Here is a 21,934-nt window from a genome sequence, read left to right as displayed (position 1 = left end):
ACACACACACACACACACAAAGTTGCCTTCTTTTATGACCACAATTTCAGACACAATGCTACTTAGCTGACATCTCCAAATGACTTATAGTTATTTCTAGGAATCAAAGCCACCACAAAAAGTGATAAAGTTGCTACCAAAAGAATGTTTGGAAAATTCTGAAGACATTTCTGAAAGTGGAAACTTAAATATATCACTAAAATAAACATACATTGCCTCCCAAGATGCTAACATGGCCACTTTGGAGGAATTAGTACTTAGACGTATACACTCTGGAATGTGTGTGTCTCTGTGTTTAACTGCTATATTTGAAAGAAGTAAGCTAGAATGGAAAGAACTGTGTCGGTATCAGAAAGCCTGGGTTTGAGTTTCGGCTCTGGCGTTCATAAGATGTGCAAGTTTGGGTAAGCCTTTCACCTTTTTGAGTTTCAATTTCCTCATCTTTAAAATAAGAGTTGATCTAAACCAGCACAGTCCAACAGAAATATAATGTGGGCTACATATGTAATTTTTACAGCTACATTTAAAAGTAAAGAGAAACAGATGAAATTAATTTTAATAATTTTTTATTTAATGCAATTTATGCCAAATATTATCATTTCAATATTTAATCAATAAAATCATTAATGAGATCCTATACTTTGGTGGAGGGGTATTAAGTCTTTGAAATCTGTGTATATTTTGTACCTACAGCGTGTATCCAGTTTGGACTAGACACCTTTCAAGTGCTCAGTAGCTCATGTGGCTAATGGTTAACTTATTGGACAGCAGAGATCCAGACAGTTGCTAAGAGTTCTTTCAGTTTTAAAAACTCTACTACTATTTAAAAGCTCTACTATTACTCTATTGTCAAAATTAATATATTAATAAAAATCACATAAAATTCAGCCAAGGATATGAAAATTATAGATTCAATGCTTCCATGAGAGGTCTACTTTCATCAGGAAAGATTTGTTACTTTCCTATCTTATCGGGCATTTTTAAACTGGGGATGATTTCTCCGAACACTTAACAATCATTAAGAAGTAAAGAACTGGCAACTATTTTCTGAATTCAATCCCAAAGGGTGGATTAATTACTCTATTAAAGTGGTTTATGTCTATTAAATAATCGCCAAGTCCCCATTTCATATTATATGATGCAGATTTGACCTACATCTGAAGCTTAGGTCTTTACGTAATCCAAGAATCATAGGACTGTTTTCAAATGAATAAACATTCAAAGTTACTCCTACAGTGACTAAGTCTATTTAATTTTCTGCTTTGTTTCCTTTAGTCTAAATGAAATGAAAAGTCTAAATGATATGAAATAGTTTTTATATTAGTGAACCACACCATAAGCAAATCAATGTTTAATAACAGATATCATTATCAATTCATGGCAGTCTATTACTGGGAAAGGCCATGCTCATTAAAACAGGTGATGATAGATTCTAATGGAGAAAAATGGATAAACCATTAGCTATGTTGCACACCTTAGTAATTTAAAGACTGGGGTAGAAACTGCTTGCATCACAGGACAACTTTTCAATTATCAATTATACTTGTGACAGACTCCTGCAAGTTATCTATCTCCAGGTACAATTGTACATCATCTCAATTAGCTTATGAGTTTGCTATACCAAACTTTACAAAAATTATATAAAGGTATTGTCTGATATTACTGTAATCTTTGGAACCTTCTTTTTCCCCTCAGATTTATAAAAATAATAGCACACTTAAGTGTTTTTGTATCATTATAAACCATTGTATAACAGAAATCTTATTTTAAAAAGTTAATAATTAACATTTCACATGCTTTGTCAAAATACAAGAAGCGTTTCTGAAAATCTCTAAAATGTATTTCTTTTTTTTTTCTAAAATGTATTTCAACAGTATATATAGTGAAAGCTGATATTAATTCTTATTTAGAGGGGGCTACATAACAACATATTTGATCCCTTAATAATTAGCATAACATATGCTAACACAACATATGTTGTGTTTGTAAATTTGCCTCTCAGATAAAATCATGTTATTTGAAGTCAACTTTCTACCTGATTTGTATTACTTAAGGAGAATTCAGCAGAGCCAGTGTCATACATACTACTGTCTTGTTTCTGAAAAAAAATGTAAACATTTATTACAGAAGCCCCCAGTGAAGAGAGTAATAAAGGTAAATTCAGGGAGATTCTTAATGTTATGTGGCCTATACCTAGTGGACTGCCTGGCACTTTGGAGTTGTTCAATGTTTGTTGCATGAGCGGCCATAGAAGACATACACTGTACAATATATTTGTGTATAAATACTGTGGCTGCATTCATTCTATAAATAAATACACACACAATACATATGTTATGTAGGTACGTGTATTTTTTTTTTTAACTAAAGAAATCTGTTAGTAAAAAGTTATAATTTGATTTTGAAGTCTGAATCTTAGTTCTCCATTTGGGTGACTTCAAAACCCAAATCTTGAGGTGTCTGGCTGGCTCTGTCAGTGGAGTGTGTAGTTCTGGATCTTGGGATTGTGGCTTCAAGGCCCCCAAATGAGTGTAGGGATTAGTTAAAAATAAAATCTTTTTAAAAATTTTCAAATCTTTTTCCTGCTTTCATTCATTATGCACTGCATTCATTCATCAAGTATTTATGTCACAAGCATTATGAAAGGCATGGGACTGATAAAAAAGGAATAAATATGTCATGAAAACAAACAGACCAATAATTATGAAAACAAAGGAACTGCTATTTGGGGAGATTAAGAAACTTGCCCAAGGTAACCCAGACTGTTGAGCACAAGAACCACGTGTCAAATCTCAACCTATATGTCCTCCAACTATCCCAGGAAACATAAGCCTAGAGCTGGTTAGAGAATGTGATGGTCAACTTTATGTGTCATCTTGGTTGGACTGTGGTGGCCAGTTGCTTGGCCAAATACCAGGTCAGATGTTGCTATAAGGGTATTTTGTAAATTTAATTGACGTTTATAAATCAACTGACTTTAAGCAAAGGGGAATATCCTTGATAATGTGGGTGGGCCTTATCCAATCAGTTGAACATCTTACAAGCAAACTAAAGTTTCCCAGAGAAGGAATTCTGCCTCAAGATCATAACACAGAAATCCTGCTTGAATTTCCATACTGCCAGTTGCCCTATAAATTTCATACTAAAGATCGTAACAACTCTGCCCATGTTTCCAGCTTGCTAATCTGCACTACAGATTTTACACATCTCAGCCCTCAGGATAAAACTTAGGTACAGCAGCATGTAAGGGGCCCCCAGAAGACAAGAAGTCAAAAGAAAAAGATTAAATCAAGGCAGAAGAGGGTTTCACAAAGGAGGGAAGCAATAAGGCAATAAAGGTCAACTAGGATGAGGGATGAGTTTAGGCCCTGGTATTTGGCAATTATTAGCACAATGGTGACCATGGCCAGGGCAACTATAGTGTAATTAGGATAAAAATCATACTGTATTCCTTTGCACTATATACCAGTAAGTAAGAGATGAGTAAGTGGAAACAGTCTGGCAATAGAGAAAAAGAAGAAAATAATATAATAGCTCAGAAAGGAAGGTATAACGGAGGGGGAAGACTTTAGAATGAAGGGGATATTTGTAAGTTGAGGGAGAGAAGACATTAGAGAAGAAGATACAGGCAGATGGCAACTGTTGGGAAACAAAGTCCTAGAAGAGCAGAATATCCCAGAAGATAGACTCTAGACCACAGAGGTAGGGGTAACTTTAATCAGAAGTGTAATACCTCTTAGTCTAAGGCAAGTAGCGTTTAGGTAAAGGAGGTGGTCTTATGAATTGCTCTGAAGCTGGGACTCCATGTCTTATTTTATTTATCCTTTATTTTCTCAGGGAATTTAGAGGTGAGGTTATGGTTAACAGTCATTATTGAAATATACATATATTTCAATATATATATATATCTAGTACTATAAGGGATTAAAAAAAAAGCATGAGATCCATTCTCTTGCCAGTCTACCAGTCCAGCTAACATGGCTTACTATATATTTAGTCACTAAACAAACAGTTTTAACCATTCCTAGTACTGGATTACAGAACATATTGTGGGAAACTTTTAGCCAAATATACTAATTTCTGCCAGTGATCAGTAAAAAAATATTATTGGTCCTCTGCTTTTCATCATTTGTACAAATTTTAAGTAGAAGCTTGAAAACAAGATTTCCAATATATACTTTAGTTACAATTCCAATTATAAACTTTATAATAACTATTTTATAATGATTATAGTATTATGTAGTTATAATAATTATATTATGTAGTATAATAAAGGCAATAATATATAATTATAATATATAATATACTAATATATAATTATAATAATAATTATATTACAACTACATAATCTTACTGGTCACAAGAACAGACCACTACAATAATATAAGATCATGATAAAATAGCACAGTATATTTTATCTTATTATGTTCAAATGTTTAGAAAACTTAAGCTTGAGACCAGTGATGTGACCAACAATTCTTTTATTCTTTTCTTTGTTTTCTTTTAAAGATTTTATTTATTTATTCGTGAGAGACCCAGAGAGAGAGGCGGAGACACAGGCAGACGGAGAAGCAGGCTCCATGCAGGGAACCTGATGCAGGACTCGATCCCAGGACTCCAGGATCACACCCTGAGCCCAAGGCAAATGCTCAACTGCTGAGCTACCCAGGCGTCCCTCTTTTATTATTTTCTGAACTGTGAATATAAAGTGATTATACAAATGATCTGTAACATTTTTCCTTAAAATATAAAGATATTTGCAGTTTTCTCACTTCCTACTAAACTAGGAGATGGGTGGTTGGGGACTAAAATCTTTAGGTTCTCCAGTGATGCGTTAACTGAACCAAAAGGACAACTTTACTCATTTCAAAATGTTTTATTATAACAGCAATCTTCGAAGGCAAACACAAAGATTCTACTATGCTTAGATTTTAAAACATAAATAACCAATTTAATGCATCACTAATGATGTACAATAGATGTCTTCTTGTAGTACCAATTCAAATAAGAGACTGATGTAATCTGCCGGATACTTCAAAGTAACTAATTTGATAATAAGAAAACACTCCTTTTGTGCACTTTCCTACTAAAAAAAAAAAAATGCGGAAACCTTCCCAGTTGGATATTTACTAAATAAAAGTGTTGAACTCTCATTAAAATGTTATTTAATAAGAGGAGAACTAAGTACTTTAGGTCTTAAAAATTTATCTTGAATAACATTACCTTTTAAGTGGAAATATAACCTAAATCCAGAAAACAGATATTAATGGCAAAGTATGACCTATTTTAGAATTGTGTATTTATATTCAATGTCTTAAAACTTTTAAATATCGATTACACTTGTTGCTATTATGTTATACATTCCATATACACACACTCCAGATGCCTTATCTACGAAAGAAGGATACTAGTACATTTTACTTCTCTATAAATCTTCCTCAGCAAGTATAAGTAAAACATTTCCCAGGCTCTAAACTTCTAAAGGTAAAGGCTTAGGTCAGTTTCCTGAACAAATTCTATTATAATGTTTAACATATTTTTCCAGGGAGAGAACCTTTGACTTCTTTCTTTGTTTTCGGTTACCTATCATGGAATCCACAATTTCAGCCTATATATATATATATATATATATCCCAATGAGTATTTCCAAAAGTATGTTTAATAAGATTATTGTTTCTGACCAAGGCCATTTGCAGTTTATCTTTTGGCCCACAAATGTCAAACAAAATATAAATGTAAATAAGACGTTTTCAATTATCTGTTGTTTCTTCTCCAGGAGCAGCTAATCCTGGGAAAGTACCAATTATTCCACAAAGGAAAAAGAAAGAAGGGGTTTCCATTTCTATAGCCACTGTGGGGTGGGGTGGGTGCAGTGTCCAGAAGTGGCACACAGGACATGATTCTTCGGGTTCCTTCCAATGGTATTCAAAAGACCTGATTACCTGATTTGTGAAAAATATTTTCTTGAAATTAGAAATTATTTTCTGGCAAAGCATTCAGGGGCAGCAGAATAGCCATGATGTTGCAGTAGGATTTTCCTGCACTGCATAGTATTTTAGGATATATGTTCCCAATTAAAGAAATAAACTAATTGATCTGAGTGATATAAGTTATATTATCAAGAGGGCAGTATTATATTGTTTATGCCATAGAATTTTAGAATTAAAAAAAGATATGTCTCAAATTAATGTGCTAAATTATTTCTTGCTTAATGTAATCATATGTGTCCTATGCCAGTCAGTACTTTAGTCATAACTGCTTTGCATATGTACAGATTTTCATGGCTTCTCATGACCCCCTGGGTGGACTCCAAATTCTTTGTCTTGCCTTCCAAGACCTTCAGTCTGATCTCGCTCTCTCTCGTTCTAGTCCTTGTTCTCACAATATCTAAAGACTATGGCTGTATTTCAACCAGAGTTCTGTCCACTGAACAAGGCTCACTCCTCCCTCCCCAGAGCCTGAGCTCTTGTTAGCCCTGCAGTCAGACCAAATGCCTTTTACTAAACACCCTTTTCTCTATTGACTAGAGGGAAATCCGGTTCATGCTTCACCTTCAACAGAGAAGGCCATCTCCTGCATAAAATTTTCTTAGCCCAAAACATCCCTGCCCTGTCCTCAAAATTCCTTAAACATTTTGCTTATATTTCTCATAGGCCAGTGATCTTTCATTTGCATTATAGATTTTCTTCTAACCATGGTAGATCACTCCTTAGGGGGAGCATCCATTTTCTACACACACACATCTTCAGATCCATTGACCCATATATTGTCACACTGCCTTGTATGCGGCAGACATTCAATAAAGGTTTATTGAATGAATTAAGTTTTATGTAATCATAATCTTTTATTCTGGATTTATTCTTCCTTGAGCAGTCACTGTAGAAACCAGTGGCAAGAACTGTTACTGCCTGTAATCTCCTCTCCAAAGCAAACAATAGAAATGATTAATCTCTCAATTATAAATTCACCTGGAGGTGAGACTAGAGATCAGCCTCATTCATAAAATGAGACAGTAGAAGCCCATAACAATACTGATGCCAGGGACTAGGCAATAGGCCCTGAATGATAGGTTTCCTTGTAATGGTGAAAAAGATATACTGCATATGAAAGCGTACGTGGGGGACATCATTTGGCGTAAAACAAAAATGAATACGTGGTACACTGAAGTGCTTTATAATGAAGTTTTGCTTAATATATTCCTTACTACCCTATATAAGTGGTCAAATTTTAAAACCTCCAAATCAATGAGGCTTAAAGTCATAGCGAGGCTCATTTCCTGAGATGATACATGATTCTCTGCTCAGAGTTCTATCTTCTACATAAATAGAGAAGACTGTAATGAAAGAATGAATAAAATAGGGTTTCCTTTCATGGAACTGGCCTAAACCATGAATCACAATCTGAAAGTTACTCATCTAGAACAACAACAAAACACCCAAGCACCTTGCCTCTAGTTTCAAAAGCAACAGTGTTTCTTCTTTCTTTCTCTTCCTTTCTTTTCTTTCTTTCTTCCTGGCACATAGAGATACTGAATAAATGTTTGTTGAATGGATGAATAAATGACTGGCTGCTCTTCAATTAGACTATTAAAAAAAGAACACTTGGACAAGTGATGCACCGTGGATATCTGAGCATGTACTTGAGAGGAAGAGATTTTAAAATGTGCCTTTTGGCTGAGATTTGAGCACTGTCCCCCCTAACTTTATACTGTTTCTGGTTTTGAAGGACCAGAGCTGCAGGAAAACTCTGTGACTGTCTGGTGGTTCTGGCCTGGGCTTACAAACCTGAGGGAGGGGGTCTGTTTCTTTCAGAATTAAAGCAGTCATCTGCTACTTTTCCAAAGATATCTGGAAGCAAAAGGATAAAGTAAAACCCACATAAAAAGAAAGAAAAAAATACTCCTAATAGAAGGGAAAATACTACTAATGTTAATATTAAAAAATAAAAGTGAACTAATACTTGGTGACCCTCATAAAGAAAATCTTTAAATAGCACACTTTGAACAGGCTATTTTGTCTCAGGCTATTTTGAAGTGGCCCCCAAAATTAATGAGACCTCCAGAAACCTTTTATATTCATGCAAGCCCAGAGGGGAGAGCAATCTGCAGTGATTGGTATTAGTTTAAATTAGGACTTCTGATAACTTCCTATCAGGTACTACCAGATATAGTGGCTTACAAAGTTGGTAAAATTTAGTTCAGGCTTCAATAGTATTTCTCAAAAAATTTTGGGACGAAATTGTGAGTGGCCAGGGTAATTTTCTCTTTAGTATTTTATGTAAATATTTAAGTATTTTATAGTGTGTCCCCAAACTTAAGTCTTTGTTACCAAAAATCAACACAAGGTATATCTTCACCCTTCCTTCCTCTATTTTACAGGAAAGTTTAGGTACTACACAGACTGTATATTTCAACTGGATAGTGTTTGAATTTTTCAAAATGATAGTTTTAAGATCACATCATTTAGGAAGAAGTGACATAGGAGGGCACAAAAGTCCTGTTGTTTTCTTTCTCTCTAGCAGCTTACTTTTGCCACCTAGTGGGGGAGGCAGTTTCATAGTTGGGTTCCTGTTTTGTAAAAGACCTAAGAGCAGAAGTCAGCTTCTTACTAGAAAATGATTAAACATTTCTTTCACATCAAGGTTATCGGATGAATTTTTTTTTTATAACCTTAAGTGATTTTTTCAAACTAGCCTGGTTCCATATCTGTTGGTTTTCCTTGAAGCAGTTAGTTTTCACTACAATGATTAACCTAGATAATTGAAGGGAAGATAAATCCTTTCTGTATATATTTTTAACTTGTAACTCTGGAAAAAAACCAAAACCTTTCCTGGTTTCCAATGGTTCTGCATCCCCTTACCTTGTAGCATTTCACAAAGTGTATATTTTGGTTAATTCCTGTATTTTGTGCTTATAGGGGGATCAAATTTATACCTTTAGCCCTAATTTCTCATTGTGACTCTAACCTCAACTCTTTAGTTATCTGAGTATCACCTCCAGAACTGACATGTAAAATGTCAAAAACCTAAATCATGATCCTCCAAGAGAAGGATGAGTTTTCTTTTGAACCAGTGTGGCAGGCCTAACCAGAGCTAGAGTGTAGTCTAGGGTTAAACGTGGCAGAGATATATTTTTTTAAGTATGTAAAAATTAATGAAACAAGTTAAGCAAAGGAAACAATCAGAAGTCAGGATCAGTTTACTGGGCTGGGCAAGAGGAAACATGATGATCAAGAGTTAGGGTGGAGCAATAATAATTAACAGGAATTGAGGTCAGGAACATAGGAAATTTGAGGCAGGTCACAAAGCTGAAGCTAAGAAAATTGGAAATAAGAGGCAAAAGAGGTTGGAAAAAGTATCAAGCTCAAGTCCTCAGCCTTGAGGTACATACGGGGATGAAGAGGGCTGAGGACCAAGTAGAGAGTGCAATTCTTGGGCCTGGAAATGCATGATGATGTCTGGTTCTCTGTTGTAAGCTGTGTCAAAATAGGAAAAAAACAAAACAAAACAAAACCCAGTCTTCACAGAGTTTGCTGGAGTTTCTTGAGGTTCTGGATCCAAACAAATGATTTCTTACCAAATTTTCCATGATCATAAATGGTTTTCTAATCCTCTTGGGTCTCAGGCTTTGAAGCTTGTCAGGGTGGCTTTAAACACCCTTACTGAGGTATAATTTATATACCCTAAGGTTAATCTATTGCAAATAGTTTACAAATAGTTTTAGTGAACTTAGAAAGTTGTACACAATCTAGTCTTAGAACATTTGTCACTGCAAAATTCTGTGTCCATGTGCAGTCATTTCCTGCTCCCATTCCCACCCCAAGGCAACCACCAATCTGTTTTCTGTCTTTATAGATTATCTGCCTTTTCTGGAAACTTTATAGAAACAGGATGGTACAATATGTAGTCTCTTGTGACTGGTGTCTTTCATATAGCATGTTTTTGAGGTTCTTTGTTGTAGAATATATCAGTTCATTCCTTTTTATTGCTAAATAGTATTTTATTGTGTGGATATATCATACTTTTTATCCATTCACCGGTTAGGGGGCATTCAGATTGTTTCCAGTTTTGGGCTATTATGAATATTCACATAGGAGTCTTTGTGTAAAATATGTTAATTTTTCTTGGTAGTAGATATAAAAGTAGAATTGCTGGATCATGCGGTAAATTTAGCTTAAGAAGTTGCCAAATTATTTTCCAAAGTGGCCATACAATTTTACATCCCCACCTGCAATCCATGAAGGTTTCGGTTTCTCCACATCTTATCAACATTTGTTATTTTCCACCTTTTTTAGTATAACCATCTTAGTGGGTGTGAAGTTGTATCTCATTGTGATTTTACTTTGCATTTCCCGATGGCTGATGACGTTGAGCATCTTCTTAGGTGTTTATTAGCCAATCATAATATTTTCTTTGATGAACTGTCTACTCATATCATTATCCATTTTAATTGAGTGCCTTATTATAGTGTTCATAAGAGCTCTTTGTATATTTGTAGCCACAAGAAATTTAGCAGATACATGATTTATAAAGTTTCTTCTAGTCAGTGCCTTTTTCTTTTCCTTTGAGAGAGAAAGAGAGAGAGACAACAAGTGGGGAGGGGGCGCAGAGAAACAAACTGGCTCCCCACTGAGCAAGGAGCCCAATGAGGGGTCCAATCTCAGGACCTTGAGATCATGACTGGAGCCAAAGGCAGATGCTCAACTAACTGAGCCGCCCAGATGCCCCCTTTTCTTCTTCTGAATGGTGTCTTTTGCAGCACAAAAGTTTTACATTTTGACAAAGTCCAATTTACTAATTTCTTCTTTTATGGATTATGCTTTTGGTGCTGAACCAAAATTTTTGCCCAACCAAGGTCATGAAATTTCTCCTATGATTCTTACAGAAGTTTTACATTTTTAGGATTTGCAGTTAAGTCTATTGTAATTTTAAATTAGTTTTTGTATATGGTTAAGACTCTAAATTCATATTTTTCATATGGATATATAATTCTCCCAGTACCATGTCTTGGAAAGAAACAATGCTTTCCCACTTAATTTCCTTGGCACATTTGTGGAAAATATATTGAATTTAAATATAAAGGTTTATTTCTGGACTGTTCCATTTGATTCTGTTCCATCCGATTCTGTTCCATCCACCTACATGTCTATCCTTATGCCACTAACTTGAATATGTAGTTTTATAGTAAAAATTTGAAATTGAGTAGTGTATGTCTTCCAATTTTGTTCTTCCCCTTCAAAATTGTTTGAACTGTTCTGGACCCTTTGCATTTCCATTGAATTTAAGATCAGCTTGTCAATTTCTAAAAACAAAACAAAATTAAATCCCTCCTGGGATTTTGATAGACAATGTATCGACCTTATAGGTCAATTCAAGGGACAGTGGCAACTTAACAATAATGGGTCGTCTAATCCATGAATGTTGAGTGTCTCATATATTTATTTTTTTATTTTTTTTTAATTTTTATTTACTTAGGATAGTCACAGAGAGAGAGAGAGAGGCAGAGACACAGGCAGAGGGAGAAGCAGGCTCCATGCACCGGGAGCCCGATGTGGGATTCGATCCCGGGTCTCCAGGATCGCGCCCTGGGCCAAAGGCAGGCGCCAAACCGCTGCGCCACCCAGGGATCCCTGTCTCATATATTTAGATGTTTAGCTTTTCAGTAATGTTCTGTAGCTTTCAATGTAAAAGTCTTTTTTATTTTTAAAAGATTTTATTTATTAATGAGAGACACACACACACACACACAGAGAGAGAGAGGCAGAGACACAGGCAGAGGGAGAAGCAGGCTCCATGCAGGGAGCCCGATGTGGGACTCGATCCCAGGACTCCAGGATCATGCCCTAGGCCAAAGGCAGGTGCTAAACCGCTGAGCCACCCAGGGATCTCCTATACAATTGATTTTTAAATATTAATTTGTATCCTAAAACTTTAGGAACCTGTTTTTAAGTTCTAATAGGTGTTTTTTGTATGTGTGTATATGTATTGATTTCTTAGGATTTTCCTAATACAGGAAGGATCATGTCACCTACAAATAAAGACAATTTTGTTTCTTCTATTCTAAGCTGCATGTCTTTTATTTTTTTCTTTTGCCTTTGCTACAGTCTTTAATTAGTCAATTATTAGTCAATAAAGTCAATTATTTATTAGTAATTGTGATCAAACACAATAAATTAATAAAGCTTCTACATTGCCAATGGAGCTGTGTTTGGGTTGGGGAACTCATTCAAACCTCAAGGAGTTCTCAAGTCTCTCTTCACATTGACTTTCTGCCAGATCCTCTTGCATCTCCTCTGCCTATGTGCAGAATTCCATGTGCAGCAAGGGATATTTAGAGAGCTTCCTTCTCTGGTCTCTCATGCAAGTGTATGAACCCTGTTGATCAGCCAGGAGTATGTGTTGGTTTATCAAAGTCCCTTTCACTACACCATTTCCCAAATCTTGGTAAATTTCTGGCTAGTCTGTTGGTTTGTTGTTGACCCAACCCAGACTATAACCTCAGGTTTACTGAGCTGCTAGCTAGCTTCTCCTATTTATTTGCCACCAAGATGTCTACTGTTATTCACAATGCCTATGGGCATAGGGTGTCATATTCCACTGTTTGCTTTTTAATATTTTATTTATTTGATAGAGCACACAAGCAGGGGGAGCAGCAGGCAGAGGAGAGGGAGAAGCATGTTCCCCACTCAGCAGGGAGCCCGACATGGAGCTCAAACCCAGGACTCTGGGATCACGACCTGATCCAAAGGCATATACTCAACCAACTGAGCCACCCAGGTGTCTCTCACATTCCACTTTCAATCAAATGATGTCATTCGTCCAGTGAAACTGCTGGTTTTCATGGCTTTCCTCATCCTTCTAGAACTACTATGCTGACTGAGCCTGTAGGTGGGGCATGGGAGCAGCTCAAGACAGGAACATCACAGAATCGTACTTTTCTTACCTGAAGTCCACTAGTTTTTCCATGAATAAATGCTTTTCCATGAATAAATTTGTTGAGTGCTTTTGGTCAATTTCTAGAGTCCTAAAATTGCTCTTTTTGATAATTTTGTCTAGTTTCACTGTTGCTTTTTGAAAACAACTGTCCAGCTCTCATTCTGCTACATTGGTAGTGTGTCTTTACAGCTATTTTTAATTGCTCTGTTTCTTTACATACTCAGCTGGTCACCAAGGTCTGCTGATTCTTTTTATGCAATGTGTCTCTGAGAGAGATATTTTCTTGGCATTTTTAGAGACACACTCAAGATAACCAGCAGTCATTCATTCCTGAATTACTATGATAGAAGCTTTCATCCTCAACACAATCAATTTTGCATCTGGCTACTAACTGATCTTACAGATATCAGCAAATCATATCCCTTATTACTGACTAAAGAATGGTTCTTTGCTGCAGAAAGCATAAAATTCATACTGCTTAACCTGGCTGTCAAAATGACTGAATTTATCTTATGCAACATCATTTATTCCTGGAACTCCCACCAAGTTGAGTTTTTCTTTCCCCACATATTCCTTTGCAAGTTCCACATTTCTAATTTTTCTTACGTTGTTTTCCCTTATGATTTGTCTTTCAATTTTTGGTCCATCAATTCCTAAAAGCAGCTTAATCAGGCGAACTCTTCTGCTCTTGATCATTTTGGTATTCCACAGATTTTCAAAATTCATACATATATAGATTTTGCCAACATTTCTGACATTACTCATGTCACCTTGTAATCAGTCCTCGATTGTTTCTGTATGTGTTCTGTTGTTTCTTCAATATTTTTTCCCTTTTAAATGGATTTTTTAAAGAGCATTTTAGGTTCACAGTAAAATTGAACAGAAAGTACAGAGACTTCCCACATATACCATTTCCAACTTTTGATTATACCCAATATGAGGGCTTTCCCAGTTTACAAAATTGGAAATAGTTCTTACCACTTAGTACAGTGATGGACATGCTTAGTACATGATTGCTGAATTAATAAAATGCTTAATTTCCTATGGAAATTTTCAAAAATCTTTTAAGAAAAATAATCACTTCAAGATGTCTCTATGCCTTCCCCTTGAAGAACTTAACTCTTACATATATTTCTGAAAGAAGTGATATTTTTAACATTTTTAATAATTTGTGTGGCATGAACCCAATCAATGAAACCAAACAACAAAACAGTCCTGAAAACTCCTGTTGGCCCAAGAAACGATCCATTAGTTCCTAGATCATGCAGAGGTCCTATAGGTCCTAGACATGAGGCCATGATGGGTGAAATATGGGGCAGTAACTATTTACCAAGTAGTATGAAAGTTTTTGAACATTTTAACATGTATACTTATATCAGAGGACACAGACTGAGTATCAGTCCCATCAACAAGTCAATTTATAATTCTCTCAATTTTATAATGACTGTAGAATATAATATCTATAAAATGGACTTCTGTAAATCATAGGCACTTTTGGATTTGAAGAGCAATATGAGAACAACAGAGAAGGACAGACAACAGTCAGAAGCCAATGTTAAGGGTCAGTTAGGCAGCACAAGATCAAACAGAACAAAAGTACTAGTAGGTCAAGACAAACCAATAGAGCAGAGAGGAGCTAAGTAACCAAGAGTCGGAGTTCAAGGTTCAGTCAAAAAGATAGTAAGGATATGCTAGGTAAGGAGACCAGCACATAGTGGCCTAGGAAGTAGAAATGTATCAGCAAAATAGAAACTCTGACAGCCAAGCAAATCTGTCCCTGAGCTGAAAAAGTTCTTATTATGTTTCCTTTTACAGCAAGAACCTATGTGAAGGCATGACCTCTCTCTGCATATGAGGTTAGGTAAACCAGGTGGGAAGCCTACTGGCATATTAGTCTTTCAGAGTGAGAAATTTAAGTGTGGGTCTCGGTAGAATGGTGACACTTCTTATCAAAGGTACCAGGTATTGCCTACCCTGGAAGGGTAACAGACATTTTTTATCATTATATTGACTCTGATTAATTTCAGATATGCTAAATATTTCGGGGCTTAAAACTGTCTTCAAATTCTTTCATCAGAGGATGCAAAGAGAAGCAATTTAACTAAAGGGTATTTTAAAAATATGTGATCTGGAAAGGCATTGGCTGCCAACTTAGAAACAAAGAAAGCAGGCCAAATAACTTGCAGCAATTAAAGAATAAAACTGAATATTCTGAAAAATAACTGGTTTGTCTAAAAAAAAATTGGAAATGGGGAGAGGCATGACTTAATTGAAGGTGTGTTACTAAGAGAGAGAAGGTTTCTGTTTTTCAGTTTTAAATAGTATAATAAATCATACACAACACCATAATTTGAGTTTACGAGGAAGGTAATACTCTTTAGGTTATAAAAGTGACCTCTAGTGGGCAATAATGCTCTCAAATCTGTGGCCTAGGGAGCTATATTCCATTGATCGTCACTTTAAAAAAGTCTATATAGGCAACAGTTTTCCACTATAACTTTCACATCCATTTAGCCAATTATATACATATGGTATTTATTGTTTTAATAATGTATCTGGTTATGATTCATTAGTATGAACTGTTAACAGAAAGGTTTTTAGAATATTTCCCCAATGATCTTCAAATCAACTTCAAATATATAGATCTACAGAACAGTAGAAATATTAAGTTCCTACTCCAATAATATAAAATTAGAACACTGAATTAAAATTAAGAAACTACTGACATGGAGTATGTATCTAGGTGTCAAATTGAACAAAGCTTATTAGGGAGAATAACAGAAAGTATTTTTGGTTCTGAAATTATCTTCAAAGGGTTAATATGTTGTGAAATACTGAACTACAGGTAAGCTGGGGTACAGGTCAAGTAACCACCCTAAAAATCTTTTTTAGTGTAGTTGAGAAAAGTCAGGTTTCTTGAAACTTAAAATTTCACACATTCTGTTGATTAAAATAGCTGTTATTCATCACTTCAGGAAAACGTGGGAGAAAGAATGGGTTTTGACTATAGTCCAGAATTATTTTATAGGTCAAGTTAATAAGTCACTTGTGTGCACAATATCATTGGATATATGCAACCTCTTAGAAATGTGGTCATGCTATACTAAGCATAAATGAAATCATGAGTCAGTTATAAAATATATATTTAGTCTTCCCACTACCTTCCCCTATAACTCACTGTTGGTTCTAGAAACTGCCTATACATCTGAATTGAAAGAAGTGAAAGATCACTATGGAAACGAGAATAGTCCCTACTACTTAAAAAAAAAAAAAAAAAAAAAGTCCAGCCATGAAGTGTTTCTAAACAGGATTTCGAAAGGAGACAAAAGTAACTTTCTTTCAATGCTCTGATGATTACTGATGAAGAAAGACTTATTCCTTTAGAGGATAAAATTGATTTCCATTGTACAGTAAATATATCCAAAATTCACAGTCAAGTCTAACTATGCTATAATATGGGAAGTATTTCTAGAAAACTGGCTCCGTTCTAAAAGAGAATGAACTCTGAATGACCATGTAGAAAATAACCATTTGATACAAAATTCAAAAGGTGGATGTCTAATGTTTCTTCGTTCTAGTCCTGGAATAGACTAGCATATTTTTTCTATAAAGGGGCAGATGGTAAGTAATTTAGGCTTTGCAGGCAATACGGTCTCTTTCATAACCACCCATCTCTGCTGCTGTGGAGTGAAAGTGGCCATTCCAGAATACCTTAATGAATGAGCATGACTAAGTTCCAATCAAACATTATTTATAGGCACTAAAATCTGAATTCCATGTAATTCTCAAATGTCATGAAATAGTACTCTTTTGATCTTTTCTCCATCATTTCAAAATCTAAAAACCATTCTTAATTCAGGTGGTAGGCTGGATTTGGCTTGCTGGCCATAGTTTGCTGACTGCTATTCTAGTCCATCAATAAGAATTAACTATCCAGTGTGAGAAGCTGTTCCTAGTGACTTTCTGCTGAAATGTTTTGTTTGAAGATATGACTTAATTTGTAACTATGTGTGGTGATAGATGTTAACTAAACTTACTATGGCAATCATTTTATATAAAATGTTGTACACTTAGAACTAATACAGTGTTATATGTCAATTATAACTCAAAGAAAAACAAAAAACAAAAAACAAAAGCAAAAAACACTAAACTATTGGGCTAATTACTGAAACATAAAATGTAAAGAAAAAAAGATATGGTTAAATTCCTTAACTATAATATATATTTGTGTAAAACGAGAATGTCATATGATAAAGTTAAAAGTCAGAAGAAGAAATTTTAGTCCTATACTCATGGGGTATGTTTCAAGTAGGGGAAATATTTTGAAATATTTCAATATGAAAAAAAATCAGGAAATGTGAAAGCAATTTCTCAAACATTAAAGTTGATGTGCCTTTCTAATATCTCTCTTAGCATCCTGTTTCATAAAAAGTAAATGAAAATCAAGTTACCTTTTGAATTCTGGCAGCTACAGGATCCCAGAGAGGCTGCCAATGGCAGTGATTGTACCCTTTCTGTCAACACCCCATGGCACTCAGCACTGTGGCTTGATATGGGGAGCAAGTAAAACAGCTAAAGTTCCAAAACTCACGTTGAATTTATGTAATACAAAGAATGCCAGAACTCTATTACAGATACCTCTGGGATGATGCTATGGGGTCTGTTATTATATAATACCACTTAAGGGTGTCCTTATCATATTAATAAAAAGCTTTACTTGTCTTAGGTAATCATTGCTCAAACCTATGAAGTTCATGCCTCTTTAGATTCTGAGGACTGCAGTCTCAGAATACGAAATGACAGGATTCAGTGGATACTGACTTGTGTACTACACTATGGAATGCTAGAATCAGGAGGCAGGCCCTGGAACTTTCAGGACACTGAGAAGGTCGTAGGCATATGTGTGTTACGTTAGACAAATTAAAGGTTACAAACAGATCAGTGAGAGAATTAATGGAAATATATGATGGATTCCTAGTGACAGATACGTATGTTCAGACTATATAAATACTCTGAGGTCTACACATGCGGGTACCAGAATGATTTCACAAATAATGTCCTTAGAAGGCCACCACGAGAGAAAGCATAATGGGACAAAGGTTGTATTTCTCTCACTAATTCTACCAAATGAGTTCTACCAAATCCAAGTTAATCTCATTGTCTTCGAAATTCAATTCAATCCCATCCTATAAACATGAATTGAGCATCTCCTCTGCGTAAGAGCATACACCTGGAGAATATTAAGGTGAATAAGACACTGTCCTGTTCTTCACAGAAGTCACTGCCCAGCGGGGTAGACTAATATGAAAAACAATGGGAAGACAGTTTGATAAGTGTAACAACAATAATGTGGAAAGTTGTTTGGGGAAAGCGTTCTGACTGGAGTGACAGTGTGGTTAGATCTGATGATACAACAATTAAAGTTCCTCTTATGAGCAAGGAGAGAATGCCCAAGCAGAAGGAAGAGGTACAAAGCTACAGATGCAAGACAGCATGAGACATGGAACATCAAAACTGCCAGAGCATGAAGTATGGGTAGAAGTTAGCTTCAGAGCAAATGGTGAAGGATGAGACTGGAGACAAAGGCAGGGAGCAAATCATAATGCAAAACACATGTGGCTATTGAACACTGAAGTGTGGCTAGTCCAAAATGAGACGTATGAAGAAAGGTCAAATACCTCAATAATTTTATTTTTGTAAGATTTTATTTATTTATTCATGACACACACACACACACACACACACACACACACACAGGCATAGACACAGGCAGAGGGAGAAGCAGGCTCCATGCAGGGAGCCTGACGTGGGACCCAATCTCAGGTCTCCAGGATCACGCCCTGGGCTGAAGGCAGGCACTAAACCACTGAGACACCCGGGCTGCCAGATACCTCAATAATTTTAAAAGTTGATTATATGTTGAAGTGATACTTTAGATATATTGGGCTAAATAAAATATATTACTAAGATCAAGTTTACCTGCTTTTTATATTTTTTTAATGAGTCCACTAGAAAATTTAAAATGATATATTTGGCATTTAATTCCTCATGTAGTAGTTCCTGTAGTTGAGTCTTCAATAACCATTTTACCCCGGGCATTTAAACTCATGGTGATGTTGGAGCATCTGGGCGGCTCAGTTGGCTAATTAGGCAACAGACTCTTAATTTCAGCTCAGGTCATGATCTTGGCTCAAGTCATGATCTCAAGGTCCTGGGGTCAAGCCCTGTGTCATCGTGGGGAGTCTGCTTCAGGATTCTCTCTCCCCCTGTGCCCTTCCTCCTGCTCTCTTGCTCTCTCTCTCAAATAAATAAATCAAAAAACCCAAACAACAAACAAACAAAAAAACCTCATGATGATCTTGGAGTGCCTGGCTGGCTCAGTCAGTAAAAAACCTCATGATGATCTTGGAGCGCCTGGCTGGCTCAGTCAGTAGAGCATGTGATTCTTGATCTTCAGGTCATGAATTGGAGTTCCATGTTGGGTGATTACTTAAAAATCTTTTAAAAATAAAAATAAACTCATGGCGATCTCATTTCCCTTGATAGTGACTAGTTTAGAGATGGGCTTGTGAATGACCCAATCGAAGCCTACACCATGAAGGAAAGATGGCTGAAGAAGTTCCCAATATAGATGTCTTTGCCCCCTAAAAGGAGACCAGTAAGATCAGATGTCTCATTTCCTTTTAAATGTGGCTACATTGGCAATGACACAGAGAATGTGGCTCATCTTTCCATGAGCCAGAGGGTGAAGCAGAGCTAAGAAATGAAATAACCTGAGTCCTTGTTGACATCGCTGAGCTACTTTATCAACCAACAACCCTGGAGTTCACCCTTCCTCTGAACTTCCTATTATGGGAGATAACAAGGTTCTTCATTGTTTAAGCCATGAGTCAGGTTTTCTGTTACTTGTAGCCAAAAGCATCCTAGCTGACACACTCCATTAGACTACAATTACCTCAAGGGAAAGGGACTATATGTACTATCATTTAAGACCATCTAGTACTACAAAAGTTCTGAATATAGTCTATAATCAATCCATGTATTATTGTTGTGATAATATATATTTAACATGTTTGAAGGCTTTTTCTTTCTTAGTTTTAAATTAGTATACAACTATAAGATATTATGGAATAATTACTAAGGAAAAGAGACTTTTAATTAATCAGAAAAAAAAACTATGAGCAGAATTTAATCAAAAGTAGAGCAAAATACCCATTAGATTTGTGGCATGTTACACTTCATGGTCGTCCTTTCACTGAGAGGTCTGCCTAGAATTCCAGTCAAAGCACACACACTGGATCAACTCAGCTTGATTGGCTAAGGACATAAACCCTTACAGGTAATATAGCAAATGAAGCAAATATATAAACACTATAGTTTATACCTCACAGAATTATTATGAGAATTAAGCAAAATAATGCATATAGGGCTTAGCACAGTATCTAGTACACAGCAGACACATTTAACATAAGTTTGGTTGCTGTTTCTTTTCTGTTGTAGAACTGTTCATTTCATAAATTCTAAGTACTGTGCTACGTATGCATTGTCCTTTACTCTTACCATAATCTCATTTTGTGTTGACTAGAAGTCACATTCCATCAAATAGTAATTTACATATATTACACTTCATTGGAGAGCTAGTGCTTAGTTAGATGGTTGATTTATTTTTATTTTATATGAAGCAAGTGAGTTCCAAAGTAACCTGAACGAACTGAGGTAGGCAGTGATAAAACTATTAACTAGAAATTAAGCTATAGTATTTTAACTAATCTACTCTGTTTACCCAGTATTGGTGAGATTATGAGATTAATAATGCAGTCTAAATAAAGCTGAATAAAAATAAAAAGACAGGGGATCCCTGGGTGGCGCAGCAGTTTGGCGCCTGCCTTTGGCCCAGGGCGCGATCCTGGAGACCCGGGATCGAATCCCACATCGGGCTCCCGGTGCATGGAGCCTGCTTCTCCCTCTGCCTGTGTCTCTGCCTCTCTCTCTCTCTTTGTGACTATCATAAATTAAAAAAAAAAAAAAATTAAAAAAAAAAAAAGACAGGGAAGGAAGTTTATGACTTTGAGGCTGCCTAGATAGTGATTGATATAAGTAACAGACACAGAGTAAGCAGTACTCAGTGACATCCAAGAGTGATGAAGAAAAATGTAGAAAGTGTCAGGCCAGAAGGAGAGAGTGAGGAATATTTGGTGAATTACACCAAGCTAGAAGATTCCAAAAAACTTCCTGCACTATCACAAAAGATTTTGTTTTCAATAATATCCAGTGACCAATATATATTTAATTTCCAACTAGGATCTATTGAAAAACATAGAGCAAAATCCTCACTAGCTCCGTTTTACCAATTAAATGCACTCTTTACTCAACTTACATGTAAGAATGATTGCTCTTCATTGAAACCACCATGTGATACGCAGATTTTAAATTTCACAGGATGATTAGCTCACTGAAGACTACATTAAGCTAGTATCTAGCTTATTAGGAGGACAAGAAGAAGTTATCTTTGTATGTTCTAGTATCTAGTGCAATACTCCCAGAGAGTTGTTATCAAATGTTTGCTAGAAAGTATTTGAAAAGAAAATCAGTATCCAGAAATTTAAACTGTTTTTATTCTCGACAGTTAAATATTCCAAACTAACACAAATTTATAGTATCACATTTGCTGTGATGAATAAAGCAAACATACGTAGAACATTTTCACTCAGACACTGCAGGGACTCCCAGCCAGCAATCAGCCTGAATGACTGGTCCACTGCCTGGATGAAATTCAGAGTTCCCAGATGGGAAACACAGATCCTTTCCCTGAAGTCAGGCAGGCTTAGACCACTTTTTGGAGATTAATAATTATCCTAGGGAGCCTGAAGCAGGCCTTAACTAACCACCAGCATTCGGAGAAACTCTAAACCAGGCTCTAAGTTCAATTTAGTGCACTCTAAGGTGGATCCAACATATTCAGAGAAGGCAGGAAAGGGGACGACGTCATGCTTCCACATTT

General features: G+C 35.9%; 1 protein-coding gene across 6 annotated transcripts in view; it reads right to left on the bottom strand.

Annotated features, from left to right (window-relative positions):
• STAU2 (staufen double-stranded RNA binding protein 2) overlaps positions 1–21,934 on the bottom strand; it is a 294,957-nt gene that overhangs the window by 68,442 nt on the left and 204,581 nt on the right. The gene's annotated exons all lie outside the window — the stretch shown is intronic.

Source organism: Nyctereutes procyonoides, unplaced genomic scaffold (genome assembly GCF_905146905.1).
Source record: "Nyctereutes procyonoides isolate TBG_1078 unplaced genomic scaffold, NYPRO_anot_genome, whole genome shotgun sequence".
Classification (NCBI taxonomy): Eukaryota; Metazoa; Chordata; class Mammalia; order Carnivora; family Canidae; genus Nyctereutes; species Nyctereutes procyonoides.
Note: the sequence above shows the minus strand (reverse complement) of the source record. Positions and strands in the feature narration are given on the sequence as shown.